Source organism: Eptesicus fuscus, chromosome 13 (genome assembly GCF_027574615.1).
Source record: "Eptesicus fuscus isolate TK198812 chromosome 13, DD_ASM_mEF_20220401, whole genome shotgun sequence".
Classification (NCBI taxonomy): Eukaryota; Metazoa; Chordata; class Mammalia; order Chiroptera; family Vespertilionidae; genus Eptesicus; species Eptesicus fuscus.
The window spans coordinates 75,163,792-75,176,464 of NC_072485.1; the positions used below are offsets into that span (position 1 = coordinate 75,163,792).

General features: G+C 53.8%; 1 long non-coding RNA gene across 2 annotated transcripts; it reads right to left on the minus strand.

Annotated features, from left to right (window-relative positions):
* Positions 1-9,971: 9,971 nt before the first annotated feature.
* On the minus strand, positions 9,972-12,100 carry LOC114233478 (uncharacterized). 2 transcript variants are annotated; one of them, XR_008557931.1, is made up of 3 exons: positions 11,911-12,100; positions 11,652-11,825; positions 9,972-10,150 (listed from the first exon to the last, which is right to left on the minus strand). It is a non-coding gene; the product is annotated as an uncharacterized LOC114233478 (long non-coding RNA). The 2 variants fall into 2 exon arrangements; XR_003619616.2 differs by having other exon boundaries at positions 9,972-10,231.
* Positions 12,101-12,673: the final 573 nt, after the last annotated feature.

Here is a 12,673-nt window from a genome sequence, read left to right on the forward strand (position 1 = left end):
CCTGGCACTGGCATGTAAACTCCTGAAACTGATAGGATTGTGAAATCTCTGGGAATCTCTGCATATAGGAAAGTGCTGAAACAGTAGGGGGATCCCGCCTACCCACGGCATGAAATTCGGGGGGAGGGATGGGCGCTTAGGAGAACAAGCTCAGGTCAGACAGTCCACCGCAGCCCTGCAGCTCATTAGCTCTGTGTGTGTGTGTGTGGGGGGGGGGGGTGGGGGGGGTGGGGGGGGGGAGGGGCGTTCCTGCTTATCCTCTGAGCTTCAACACCCTCATCAGTAAAATGGGGGTAATAATAGCCGGACTCACTCTGGGGAGTTGTCTGACTAGGACTGAATACGATGAAGCAAGGGAAACAGCCCATTGCCTAACACACAGCAAACACTTATTACATGGTAGCACCCGTTGCTACCATGGTTGTTACTATTATTATTTCCACAAGAGAATGGGGAAGGCAGACAGTCCAAGCCTCCGGGAGAGGGATTCTGCTGCTGCTATTTCATAATCTTCCTTCCCCTTCGAAGCCTCCAAACAGCAGTTGCTCTGGCCTCCACGTTTCATGGCTGCATCTCCCCAACCCAGACGGAGGAAGGCCAGCTGCGGCTCCAGGAGCAGCGGAGGAAGGGGAGCAGGGGCCGGGGGTGGGGATAGGAGAGGGAGGTGGAGGAGGTCTGCCACCCCAGGACGCTCCCCTGGGCCCCTCCCAGATCCCGCCGCGTGGCCCCAGCACTGGCCCAGCCTGCTTTCTGCCCAGTCACATGGTTTCCATTTCAGAGTGTAACCGGCAGCTGTTGGCCGCTGGTTCCAGCTATTAATACTCTGAGAAGTGGCGGGGCTGTGAGGTCAGTGCTGGCACTGGGCTGCTGCTTCCCTCTCCACACTGAGGCGGGGAGCAGGGAGGCTGAGAGAACCTAGGGGCCCGGAGCCCTGGGAACCCTAGCACAGGGCACTAGCTACACAGAGGGGTTGTCAGGCCTTCCAGACAGAGATCCCCCCCAGCCCAGCCAGAGGAGAAGCAACTTCCCCCTCGGCAGCAAACCTTTCCCGGAGGCTTCTGGGATCCCATGAGTCTACAAGTGCTTAGTCATGGGACATTGGAAGTGACAAAGCCCTTAATCCAACCATCCCATTTTAGCGGTGAAGAAACTGAGGTCCAGAGGGGTGTGTGACTAATTTGAGACGGGCCCCATGAGTCAGGGCGGGGCTGGGGCAGGAAGCCTGGCTGCAAACGGCGAGCCTGGGGGCTGTGTCCTGACCCCGAATCACAGAGCCCACCCACACGCTTACCCAGAGAGGCCTGGATCCTGTGACCCAGGTGCAACCTGCGACCACAGTCCAAGGACCACACACCTTTGAAAGAAGACTAGTCCCAAACAGATGATGGGCAAAAGGATGGCCAAGAAGACTGTATTTGGACATGGGAGCGTGCTCACCCTACTGTGTGGAATGAAGAAGAAACCATCCCCCAAGCAGAATGTATCCCATGGCCCCATTTGGATAAGGAGCATACACACGTGCACACACACGTGCACACACAGAAAAAAGACTGGAAGGAAAAGTCAAACAAAGTAACTTGTAGGAGACGAGTTTCCATTTGTCTCTTCTTTTGTCTTACTCATATTTTCTAAGTTTTGTGCTTTGAGACTGTTTATTTTTGTAACAACCACGTTAAAAAGATACAGAATAAATAGACATGTGCCACGGTGCCACTCACCCTCCCTCAGTCAGGCTGGGCTTGCCGAAGCTCCCAGACCAGACTGCACCCATGGCACAAGGCGGGGGCGTTTTCCTTTCCGGTGAAGCCGAAACAAGCTCAGACCTGAGGCCGGGCAGCCAGGGCTGAGTCTCCCGTGTGCACCGGGAGGAAGGGCCGGGCCCGGCCTCACCGCTGCCTCCGCTGTGTCTGGAGGTCTGAGGCAGAGGCCCGCCTGAGGTCTGTGTGGAGAGGGGGGAAGAGCGACTTCAAGGCCAGATGGCCCTGCTGGGAACCGTCCCTGTCCCAGGCCCCACCCTCCAGGAAACCTCACGGCCCAGTTTTGTCTTTCAGACACGCACGCTATGTTGCCACTTGCCCACTTGGATGCCACCGTCCTTGAGACGGAGCCACCTTTCTGGGTTACCCCAGGAGGGCTGCCTGCCATGGGGACCTCCCAACCTTCTTGCCGAGTACAGCCCTGGGAGTGAGGGTCTTGTCACCCTCACCACGGAGCTCAGCAAGGGTTGTCTGGACAGAACCACTGCCCCAGGACGCATGCCAGGTCAGGGCTGAGGTCCCTGCCCAGTGCCCTGGCTGAAATGCCCCCACACATGCAAGGGGCCCCTGCAGTAGGACAGCTTCCCCTGTCCCATTAGGGGAATCTTACATCTTCACACGTGGTGACAAATGCAGCGGGCTCCGAGCACCAGGTCCGAGGGCGTGCGGAGCAGAGGGACAGAGCAAGGAACTGAATCCCGGCTCCGCTCCCCCCGCGCCTGTCTCCCGGGCCGGTTACGGTTACGGGCACCCTGGAGCGGCCGCTTCCTCAGGAGGGTCAGAGGTGCTGGCAGGATTCGTAGACGCTAACCCCTCCATCTGAGGTCAGCAAGCTGCCGCCCTGAGGTACCTGGCGTGCTGCTCGGTTTTGTATGGCCCTCAAGCCAAGAACGGTTTTATATTTCGAAGTGGCTGGAAAGAGTAAAAAGAAAAGGAACGTCTCACAAAACATGAAAATGATGTGAAGTGCCAACTTCTGTGTCCATACGTACAGCTTTGTGGAGCACAGCCACGCCCTCTGAGTCCTGTATTCCCTGTGCCTGTCTGTGTGCAGCAGAAGGAGTGGCTGTGACAGGGCCCAGATGGCCCACAGAGACTGACATAGTTACTACCCGGCCCTTGACAGAGCAAACTCTGCTGAGCCCTGATCCGAAAGGCCTGGTGCGTGGCAGGAGATGAACAAGCATTGCTCTCCCTTCTCATCATCCTCTCTTTAATCCTCTCCACCAGGAGTCTTTTTGTCCCGTCCACATGACAAGGAGTAGTGCCGTTTTGGGAGGCTGGTGAATGAGGGGGTGGGGGTCCCTCCTCCCTGTGGATCATCCGGCTTGAAGATGAAAGGTCAATGGCGAGGTTGGATCTTCATTCTGCCAGCAGCCGCTTCTGTGACCTGGGGAAGGTCACTCACCTCTCTGAGCCTCAGTTTCCCTCCCCTATAAAATGGGAGAATGGTAACAGCTAATGTTTACTTATCATTTGTTGGGTGCCATACATTGTCCCAATCCCACCAGTCACTTATCTATATATATAAAAGCCCAGTGACTGTTATGGCTGAATGACTGAATGACCAGAATGACCAGTAGCTATGACTTGCACTGACCACCAGGGGACAGATGCTCAACGCAGGAGCTGCCCCCTGGTGGTCAGTGTGCTTCCACAGCAGGAGTGCTGCTCAGCCAGAAGCCAGGCTCACAGCTGGCGAGCACAGTGGCGGTGGCAGAAGCCTCTCCCACCTCTGCAGCAGCACTATGGAGCGGCGAGCCAAGCGGTAAGGAATGAGAAGGCGGGCGGTAAGGAGTGAGCAGGTGGGCAGTTAGGAGCAAGGGGTCACGGATTGCGAGAAGGATGTCTGAGGGGTTCCGGATTGGGAGAGGGTGCAGGCTGGGCTGAGGGCTGAGGGCCCCCCGCCCCCCCAGCCCCCATGCATGAATTTCATGCATCAGGCCTCTAGTTTAATCCTAACAGTCCTGTGAGGCAGGTACTGTCATCACCCCACCTACAGGCAAAGACAGCTGAGGCGGCAGGAGGGTGAATGAGTCGCCCAGGGTTCCAGGGTTTCTCAGTTGGTCAGAAGTGTCTCCAAACAGCCTGGTCCCTTGGGAGCTTAGACACTGCCTGCTTCCTAGGTGTGCTGGGAGATTCCACTCAGATAAGGAACCTGGATGCTTTTAGCCAGCGGTCAAGTTCTATGGCTGCGTAAATAAACTCTACCTTGAAAGAAGAGCAAGGGATCCTGTTCCCAAATCTCTCACTAGTGGTGGCTTTCCAGAGGGCGCAGAAGCATCAGAAAGGAGAGGAGACATTTGTGGGTGACAGCCAGCCCTACCTCGCTCCAGAGTAGGAGACAGACAACCCACCCTGGTCCAAACGCCAGCACGGTGTCATTAGGACCTCTGCTCAGCCAACCCTCAACTGATAAAGAGAAGTCTCTTAGTCCTCAGGTGGGGGGGAAGCTGGTGGCCGCTCCCCCCCACCCCGTGGCTCTGGGTCTTGGCCCACTCTCTGCTCTTTGCCTGTCTTGGCTGAATCGCTGAGGAACAGCCCAGGTTCCTTGGCCAGAAGTGCAGACCCTGCTCCTGTGTGTCCTCCTGGGCTGCTGAGGACACACCTTTCCTCCCTGCGTCCCTCCCGTCCCTCCTCAGCACTTCCCCCCTCTCACCTGCGTTAGCACGAGGACAAGGGTTGGATGCTAAGGGTTGGGGCAGGCAGCGTCTTGCCCTTTTGTCTACTTGATCCCCACGAGGATGCCTTGCCCATGCTACGCACAGGCTCCTGTGTGGCTGGGAGGGAGGGAAGCTGGCACCAAACACGCAGCCTGCCCGGTAGAGGGTTAATGGCTTGTGCCCGGCCGTTGAAATTCCTCCACCACTTCCTGGCTTTGGGACCTTGAGTAAGTTCCTTAATGTGGGAACCCAGAGAGGCCTGTTTTCTATGGAGCAAAATGGAGAGAGCACAGCCCGTACAGGGTTATTGTGAGAATCCTGTGAGATAATACAGGCAACACGCCGCTAGTAGGGCCTGGCATAGTGCTCGGTACACACGGGCCACTATTATTTCTCTCCTTCTCAGCAAGTACTTCAGCTTCAGGTACCTCAGGAAAAGCGTGACACGGCTTTTCCCACAGGACTCCGTAATGTTCTGCACCACGGTGCACCCTTGATTCACCCAATCTGTACTGAGGGCCTGCTAAGTGCACTATTTTATTTATTTTTTAAAATTATATTTATGTTATTGATTTCAGAGAGGAAGGGAGAGAGAGAGATGGAAACATCAATGATGAGAGAGAATCATTGATCAGTCAGTCTCTGACACGCCCCCAACTAGGGATTGAGCCCAAAACCCGGGCATGTGCCTTTGACCCGGGATCCTTCAGTCCGCAGGCAGACGCTCCATCCACTGAGCCAAACCAGCTAGGGCGGCACTATTTTAAACCTGGAGAATGCAAGGATCTCACAGCCAAGGGGAGGGAGGAGAGAGACATGTCGTCACACACATACACTGAGCCAGGGGTGAGTGCTTTGAGACCGGTGGGCAGTGGGGAGGGACCCCCTCAACTCTGGTGGTGGCGGGGGCAGGGGCCAGGAAAGACCTGCCACAGGAGAGATAAACTTGCCCTGGGTCCTGCATCATACGTTGTCCTTGGCAAGAGCAGGAACAGTGGTGGAAAGGTGTGGTCCAGCATCCCCGGTCCACACAGACCCCTCCATGCACCTCCATGAGGACCCGGCCTGGCGCCCGAGCTCAGTGCCCAGGGGTTGGGCCATGCGGGGGCATGAACGTTCCTTTGGCATCTAATGCTGAGGCCATGGCTACAGGACTGGGCAGTGGGGAGGGAACCTCTGTGAATGCTGGCTGGAGGGAGTGAAGAAAAAGTGCACGTTCGGGGCATGGCCAGGGCCCCTCCTTCCCAGAGCTGGTTCAGAGCAACTCCACCCCGAACCGAGCAGACATGCTGCCAATGGCCAAGGAGGCCCAGTGGGAACGGAGAGCGAGAAGGAGCAGAATCAGGCCACCCTTCCCAAGCCCCGCACGGAGGGGAAGGAACCAGCGGGCCTGACTGGGAGGAGAGAATGAACCAGCCCAGAGAGATGCATCCCACAGGCTAAGACGGGAACTCCTTCCTGAAGCCTCTGGTTGTGGGAAAACCACCGCCCTTTCCCTTTGCAAAAGCTGGGTGAGAACAGGGCAGGGGGACTGATCCGACCGGGTGGATGGCAAGTCTGGCTGCTCCTATGCCTGCGGTCCCGGCATGTGCCCTTCCCCATGCCTCCCTCTGCTCTGTCCTGCTCAACACGCAGCTCTCAGGTATCCACTCCGGGCAGGACATGGCCCTGGAGAGGAGGAAGCACTGGCCTGGGGAGCAGAAGCCCTGGGTCCTCATCTAGGCTTTGCCCTTGACCCGCAGTGTGGCCTTGGACAAGTTTCAACCCTCTCTGGGCTCCTGAGTGCTTGTGCACATAATGACACCACAGGCTTGCTCTCCCTTGCCATTTGCCTAGGAATTAACACGATGTGGGAGAAAAGCATGAAACTGCTTTAACTGGGGACGGCGGTGCTTTCCGATGTCTACACGACATGCGAGGTCGGGGGAGGGGCAGGGAATTTGTGGCGCTCACGGTTGCCTTCCAACATTGAGCACGCCTAGCATGCTTGGGGGTCTGCCTCAAAAGGCAGGAGTGGGGGCAGTGACTTCAGGCTTCGGCCTGTTCTTCTTACCTGCCTTGTGATCGGAGTGAGACTCAGTCACGAGCTATGAAAGGAACCACTGGGCAACAGCGCAGGGTCCGGAGTGCAGCTCTCACTTCCTCCGTCTGCCCTGACCCCTGGGACCAACTGTTGTAACTGCCTCCCCTGTTGCCACTTGGCCTTCTTTCCGGTGAAGAGAAGTCCAGTTTCGTCTGCGCTGGCAAAGTTTAGAGCCAAGAGCTACATTTCTCACCATCCTGGCATCTAGCGAACCCACGGGACACAGTCGTGGCCAAAAAGATAAGGCGGCATTGGAACGAGATGCTGGAAAACCTCCAGCAGGTGCATCTGGCCTTTTGCCATCTGCTTTTCCTCGTCTGGCTGCCTGGGAGATAGAATTGATGCCTGGAGGTTTAGGAGCCATTTTGCAACCATGAGGACAAGACCCACATGCTAAGAATGACTGAGATGAGGCCTTTGAGCTGTCATATAACCCTGAACTGCTTAATTCTGGATATACAACATTTCCTAATTGTGAAAGCCACTGTTCTCCACCCCCCTCCCTCCCCCCCACTGGGGAGAGTTTAGGGTGGGGGTAGATAAGCACCATTATAACCAGTACACCTTTCCTCCAAGAACTAACTCAGTGCCACCTTGGATGCCTTCTAAGATCCCACAGAGGACTTATCGCACTGCCTTGCTAGGGCTGGTGACTGCGCTTCTGTGTCGATCCCCAGTGCATCCCCAGAGCTGACAGTTTCTGGCAAGCACCCCACATTCTGTACTTTTCTTAAATCAATGATAAAAGAACCCTCTGAGTTCTGGTTCTAGATGCAGCTAGCCCACCTTCCATCCAGGAACCATCATCTCCGGCCAATTTGAAACCTCCGTTGACACACCTTTGAAACAGCCAGCTTCTAAAACTGGGTTTCCTAAAATATGCAAAACCACCGCGCATGAGCTCTGTAAGTAACTCTGCCGGCCTCTCCCAGAACCGCTGCCTTTTCCTAAACCACCCACAGCCCATCCCGGTGGCCCTGCACTTGGCGCTACATGACCCGGAAGGCCACTCACGCAAACCCTCTGGCAGGCTCTGGTGCCGAGTAATGATCAGAGCTGAGAAGGGGCCCATCCCACCTGAGGGCTTGGTGGAGAAGACATCAGTGTGTACAAGGAAGCATTTGCAGGCCTATTGTCAGGTGCTTTTCCTGTCTTAAGCATCTCGGTTATATTTAGGAAGTAAAATTACCCTCTCCATGAGTTCTGGAAGGTTCTCAGTCTCCTCCTCCTCCTCTTTCCTGTATTGGGACTTTCTCCTCCAAACCTGCTGTTTTTGCTCTGTCCCCAAAACATTCACGCTTTTTCTATATCCAAGTGATCCAAATAGCATAGCCAACTATATAACCACTTCATTTACCTTCCTTTTGAACAGCATGGCAAGTCTCTATGTTATTAATGAGAATGCGAAATCCATATAGTTTTCAACAAACTTGGGGTTCGTTTGTTCCAGATGTTTGTTGACAGTCGCTTGGGAAAAAATGGCATCTAATGGATCAGGGGTGGGAGCTCAGTTTCTCTTTGTGGGTTCATACCTTCCCCTGCAGTTGGGCAGGGCCACGGGACCTGAGATCCGTACTGTGTCTCCTCATCTGCCAGCTGGGTGGGGAAGACTCCGAGGACCTAGGGGACATGGATGGAGCCACAAGGTGGACGGAGCTTGGTCCTCTTGGGTGGCTGCGTGAAGCTGAGACCTGCAGCTCTGCACTGGGCTCGCACGGAGCAAGAAGGAAGTGCTATGGTACCTCAGTCTGCTTGGCATGAGAGCTGCTTACCTCCATGCCTGTACCATGATTATACCGAATGCCAATGTTTAGATCCACGGTTCTCAACCTCGCTGCTCAACAGAAAGTGATCGGGGAGTTTGAAAAACTCCCACTGCTTGGGTCTCAACCCTAGAGGCTGTGATTCAATGGATTGGTGGTGAGACCCAACTTTTGCTACTTGGAAAGAGCACCCCAGGCAATTCTAAGGGCAGCCAGAGTTCGGAGCCACCGTTCCAGATCAGGGGTTCTCAGAACACTCAGAACTCGAGAGACTTGTTCAGACACAAATTTCTGGGACCCACCCCAGAGTTTCTGACTCAGGAGGTTTGGGGTATAGCTTGAGAATTTTCATGTCTAATAATTTTCCAAATGAGGCTGATGCTAATGGTTCAGGGACCATATCCAGAGGACCACTGGGCCACATCGGTACATCCTCCTCAGTAACAGTAACAATGACGTGTGGCATACTGAGAAACACTCGTCACTCAATAATTGAGGGTATCACTGAATTGAAAACGAAGACACTCATGCTTTACTACTTGATAAAACGTTCAGGCTGTGTTTTGTGACCAGCTGTCACAGAGGCGGCGTGCACCCCGAGCAGCGAGAGTCACCCCACCAAGCTCCTTCCCAGGGAACCACACTCAGCATCTCTGTCTCAAGCTGCCAGACCTGAGACCTGTGTCTGTGAGCATCTGGGCTTTACCTCCATTTATTTTGTGCATCTGTTAGCAAGATGTGGCCCTAAGGTATGAGAAAGCCTAAGCGAGATCGTAGAGAGAGAGGTGTTAACCCTTAGCATAAAACTGGACATAATTCAGCATACCTGGTATGGTTTGGTAGGTTATTTTGGGCGTCTGGGAACACTCAAAGACTTTTCCATGTAAGTCCCTGGTGATTGCTTCCTCCCTTCACGTCATTTCAGCTTACGAACATTTCATAGGACCCTCTTGCTTTCGGATAGCAGGGGAAGCCTGTATCATCTCTGCTGTCTACACAAAGGCAGCCATAGGCAATATGCAAATGAAAGGAGGTGAACAGATCTGACCCCTGACCATAATTTGCCATGCCCTGGGATTGGACAAGCTGGGGGCCAGGGGGAGATGTCAAACAAAGCACCCTGGGGACCTGGATGATGAGCAAGGGCCAATCGTAGGCCTGGGAGAAGAGCACTCCCCATGGGACAGTTTGCACTTGAACAAGCCCGGGGTAAGGGATACAGCCCCTTGCAGGGCCAGATGGAGGCTGGTGCACCTGGAATGCATTACACAAGAGTGAGAGAAGTATGACTGATGTCACTGTGAGAGGATGCGTCTGAGTCTGGAGTTTGTCTAAATATGGCAGGAAGCCGCCGGAGGGTTCTAAGCAGAACGGTGGTCTGAGAGGTCTGTTCTTCGTCTGAGAGAGGAAATAAAATACAATTTCCCTATTTACAGAGCACCTGGTCAGTGCTTAGCCCATGGAAGTTACTAATAACGTCTTGTGTATCCTTGACAAGGCACTGTGTCTCCAAAGGGTCATCAAACCCAGGCACAGAAGGGACAATAGCAACCAGCTCACACCTCTCCCATTACTTTAAAGACACATTCGTTGAAACCCAGAGAGGTTAAATGTTTTGCCTAGGGTCACTCAGCAAGTCAGCAGCAGAGCTGGGACTGGAACCTTAAGGAGAGAGAGAATGTCAGCAGAGAAGCTTGGCCTGATACCAAAGCATTTATTGTGGGCAGGGCAGGATGATGCTGGATCCAGTGTGGTGATGTCACTTGGCTATCTCAGTGAGCCCAGCCCCATCTGGTCTCAGTGCCAGAGTCCTGGGGAGAGACGGGCTGTGAGAAAAACCTGAGCAGCACAGACCTGCAGGCGCGGATGGAGCGGAGTGGTGGCCTGCAAAGCATGGACAAAGTCTTGGGTGTGAGCCTTCTCCCAGTGGCTGTTGGCTGAAGACTCATGGGCATGGGACTTCCCCTAGAAGAGGCCAGAGGTGGACATGAGGACAATGGCAGGCACCAAGTGGAAATGACAAGGGCTGGCTGATGAGTACATTTGAAATACCCCCGAGAAAGCTCAGAAATCCTTGAGGGACACTTTGAGAAGGGCTGAGGTGCGTAACAGGAGGTGAGACCAGTGAACTATGACTATGTCACCTGCATCCCAGTTTTGCCAACCTGCCTGACACTGTCTCAGGAAACACAGGTCACATTTTAAATTCACGCGAGAATACACAAATCCTTATCTTTGTCCACTCAGCAAATACACCGCCACCACCTTAAATATCTACAGGCTCTTCCAAAACATTGGTTATTCTTGGAGCTAGTGCACACAGCATTAAAAACCCAGACCCGTGCTAAAGCAAGCTTTGGCCATGAGCGCACTGGTCCGGGCAGGACGGTGACAGGTGGAAGGGTCACACCTTTCATGTGGAACACAGCAGGCTGGGCAGCAGGAGGGTCATGACCAGGGTCTTGAAGTCAGATCTCAGGAGACTCTTCCCAAAGTAGGGAAGTGGGGGGGGTCTCACCAGAATAAGACCCTGCCAGACAGGGCAGCCTTCCTCTCCTTCCTGGTCTAGGGCCCCCAGTCCTGCCTTTTACACAGCAAAGCCACCTTTCTATTTTTAGGTGGAAAAACCTGCTATGCAATGTACTTTCCAATTTTAGGGCTCTTTCCTGGGCTCTATTTCCAGTGACCGACTGGAAAAAAAGTGTACATATTTGAAATCTGGCCAGTGGTTTGAGAGTCTACTCCCCGGAGAGGGTTTGTAAGAGGCAACTGGTTCCAGACAATGACAGGGCCTTGCTTTTAGGAGAAGGTCAGCCTGCGTCTTGCAGAGAAGATGTTAGCCTCCATGGCGCCAACTCGGCTACCTTCCGCCACAGGAAAATTTGAATCACGTTGTGTTTCTCTCCAAAGGTGGAACTATGGCCTTGGGGCTCTCTGCGAATGAAGATGATGAAACTTTAGGCCGAATAAGTAAGAAAAGTCAAAGTTCCAAGAAAAGAACTTGCCAGCCCTTTCATGAGGTTCCCCCAATGGGTTCCATTCCCAACAGGAAATACGGATGTTGATAGAGGAGGGGCTTGATGCTTTACAGTAAACGAAACTAGACATGGGAGGGGCTGAATGGGCTCTGAGTTACTTTCACTAAACAGGATCTAAGCCTGTACGGGAAAGGGTGGATGGAAGAAAGCCATGGAAACCAACATCAAGTGAAATACAGGAGATCATCTTCACAGTGGGACTGGTGACTCTGAGGCAGTTAGGAGGGGAGGGGCCAGACCCATTGGCCCAATTAGACAGTTACATAGCTGGCATTATTCAGACTGTCTGGGTCATGCCTCTACTCCTCGGGGATGGAAACTGGGCTGTTCTGGGAATGATGACTCACCTCTCTACAGATATGGAAATTGAGGACGCTCAGAGAGACTGTGGGACGCGCAGAAGAAAATGCAGGTGGAAGGCAACAGAGACAAGTGTTGAAGCTGAGCCATCAACCAACAGATTCTGGGCTTTCTCCACTCTCACACAATGGAGCAGGCGCTCTGTTCTTAGTCTTGTTTTCCTGCAGGGTAAAGCAAATGGAAACCCAGAGAACAAACCAGAGGGCGTCTTTCCTATTTCCTTATCCAATGATCCTGCTCTCTAACCTTGTCGCCACCACCCTGTCCATGCCAGGTGATCGAATCATTGTGGCCCAGAGGGACAGTCTGGCAGGTGTGGCTCTGCTTGGGCCCTATGGCTTAGGGTGTTGAGATCCTGCCCCTGGAGAGCAAGTGCTGTCACAGCCAAGTGTAAACAGCCCTTGGCCAGAGCACTTTGGCTTCCAGGATGCTGTTGGCTTTGGCTTGAGCAGCTCCGGTTCCTCCTCCCCTGCCCGTCCCTCTCATTATGCAGTGTCACAATGGCCCGGCCTCACATACACACTGGGCTTTGGCTGATTGACACATGCCAAAAGGGGCCTGGAAATGGGAGTTGAGCTGCTGAGAAAATAGCATATTTTTTTGGAAACACGAGCACCGCCGCATGGTGTGTGTCCACAGGGCAGGGTGAGGCAGGGCTGGAGAAGGGAGGGGAGACCCATGTCCACAGCTGGAGAAGAGAGGGAGATCCATGTCCACGGGAAGGTGCGGAGGACTGTGCCCAGAGCTTCTGGCCATGGGGAGTTAGAGCCTGGTACTGCTTATAAGTATAAAGAAGAGGCAGAAAGGGGATGGGGTGTGGGGGATACTCCAAAAGGGCCCAGAGTTTCATGGCTACTAATTATGGCCATCATTTATTGAGTACTTACTCTATGCCAGACTTCCTGTTGAGCCCTTTACATACTCATTCTACTTTCACAAAAACCCTGAGAGGTAGGTCCTATTATTATCCCTGTTTTTCAGATGAAGACCCTGAGTGTAAAGGCACTTG